At 44.4% G+C, this 2,500-nt stretch overlaps 1 protein-coding gene across 1 annotated transcript in view; it reads right to left on the reverse strand.

Moving 5' to 3' along the window:
- Window positions 1-2,500, reverse strand: part of kaznb (kazrin, periplakin interacting protein b) — a gene marked incomplete at its 3' end in the record, with an annotated part of 175,612 nt that overhangs the window by 41,374 nt on the left and 131,738 nt on the right. The gene's annotated exons all lie outside the window — the stretch shown is intronic.

Raw genomic sequence — 2,500 nt, forward strand, 5'->3', positions numbered from 1 at the left:
AGAAAAGGAGAGAGGGAGAGGAGGAGAGAAAGAAGAGAGGGGGAGAGAGAATAGGAGAGAGGAGGATAGAGAGAGGGAGAGAGAGAGGAGAGGAGGAGAGAGAATAGGAGAGAGAGAGAGGAGTAGGAGAGGGGAAGAAAGAGAGGAGGAGAGAGGGATGGGTTCATTAGAAACAATTTCATTGAAATGAAGTGCAAAATGCTCTAATCCCCTGATAGACACAACAGTTGTGTGTGAGGGCACAGAGACTCCAGAAAACACCACAACACATACACACACACACACACACCAGAGTGCCCTTAGACACATACACATACACACACACACAAACACACACACCAGAGTGCCCTTAGACACGTACACGTACACATACACACACACACACACACACCAGAGTGCCTTTAGACACGTACACATACACAAGGGGCGGAGTGGCAATCTGGACTTTTCCCGGTGGGCCGGTCGTGGAATGTGCACGGTGCGGGCTGGCCCATGAAGTCTCTGTCGCGCCCATCGTAGTCATAGATTCATTATGAATTTTCGGGGAAAATCTACACCTTGTAGTTGCAAGAAGTCTAACCAATATTTATACCACTCGCTCACTGTCTATAGGTTTATCATGGTTACCCTGCACACTCATCTCTCCCATGCTGATTTTTGTGTAGGCTAGCCTTAATTTTTTTTTAATCTTAATTAATTTTTGTCTTATTTGGGCGTTACACAACTTTCATGGTCACAGATAAAAAAAATGACAATTTGATTTGTTTGTTTGGTCTTAAATGAACGTATGCCAGGCTAGAATGGAGCAAAGCCGTGGGCCACTGGTTAGCACTTTGGACTTGTAACCGGAGGGTTGCCGGTTCGAGCCCTGACCAGTGGGCCGCGGCTGAAGTGCCCTTGAGCAAGGCACCTAACCCCTCACTGCTCCCCGAGCGCCGCCATTGTAGCAGGCAGCTCACTGCGCCCGGATTAGTGTGTGCTTCACCTCACTGTGTGCTGAGTGTGTTTCACTAATTCACCGATTGGGTTAAATGCAGAGACCAAATTTCCTAATTCACGGGATCAAAAAAGTATATATACTATACCAGTGGTTCTTAAACTTTTTGTCTGGCGACCCCAAAAAAAAGTATGGCGAGGTCTGGCGACCCCACTTTCCCCAAATCCATTCTAGGTCCTTAGCCTACTCAAATACCCCCTCAAACTTTAACAACTAAATCAAGCAAAAACTAGAAAGCAAAGTCATTTGTTTTATTTACTCCATATGAACAAGAACCGAAAAGAAAAGAAAACAATCACGATTAAACAAGTGTAGGCTGCCGCCATATCAGATCAGACTGATGTGCGTAGCGCACGCGCACACACAAGCACGCACAGACACATGCAGCATTAGGCCTACAACGTTACATTAATTATATTTATGGCGATAACAATAACAGTATTTTTTTTATTTCCCTTTTTTGGTTTACTATCTTTAACAATTTCAATGGGAAGGGTGGGCATGCTTCCGTGAACATAGCAAGTTAATTCTAGGAGGAATGCTGCATACGGTGACACGGAGATTTTCCTCCACGGTGCTGAGCCGACATCTGTATTTTGAGATGTCGTTTCATTTTGACAGGTTTTAAGCTCTCATTCGCCAGAACATCGCCGCAAATGACACATTGTGGGTGGTCGAGGTTATCTTTAACTTGGCAAGTGAAGCATATTTCAGAAATTCTGATAAAGCCGACGCGCCGTTTGTTGTTTTTTATTCTCACCGGACTGTGACCCGTCTGAGGATCACGGAGGAGTAGACGCACTGGTAGATGGCACTTCCGAGCTTTTGTTCAATTTTTTAAGCAGCCACCTGTCCATTTTGGCTAGTAGGCTACCTATGTCTTTTGTTTTGTTTTACTTAAAATAGCAGGAACAAGTTGAGTTTGCGTAGTGGGAGCAGATTGTTACGTTGTTTCTATCAGCGGACCAGTAGCCCATAGACTGAACCAGATCTCGTTGAAAGACGAAAACATCTCTCTCTCTTCTCTTAACTGCGTGTAAATAAGAAATAGGCAGAAAAGGCCAATATTATTTTCCTTTGTTTCACCTAATAATAATTTCAGACTGAATACAGAAATACAGAATACAGTGGCGACCCCACGGAAGTTTTTGGCGACCCCATTTGGGGTCGCGACCCCTAGTTTAAGAATCACTGTACTATACTATACTATACTAAGCCTCCTGGGACTGGAGCACGTGTTTCTGGTTTATCCAATGAACTGATTGCAGGTCAAGGCAGCATAGTCACTGGTGCAGTGCTTCACTTTTTGCCATTACCATTAAGAAACTGTCCATATGCTTTCATGTGCCACTGCTAGCTTATTTCAGGATGACTGCATAAACAAATCTAGTGAGATCTGTGGATCTGCGTTGTATCTTCACAGACTAATATTCTCACGCGAAGTGGCCTGTAGCTATTTTAATCCGGCCCGCGACACCGCAACAAAACAAGATGACATGCTAC

This window comes from Alosa pseudoharengus, unplaced genomic scaffold (assembly GCF_046254945.1).
Source record: "Alosa pseudoharengus isolate Yale_2024_CS ecotype anadromous, Long Island Sound unplaced genomic scaffold, YU_APseudo_1.1 YU_APseudo_1.1_scf_5, whole genome shotgun sequence".
In the NCBI taxonomy this organism is placed as follows: Eukaryota; Metazoa; Chordata; class Actinopteri; order Clupeiformes; family Clupeidae; genus Alosa; species Alosa pseudoharengus.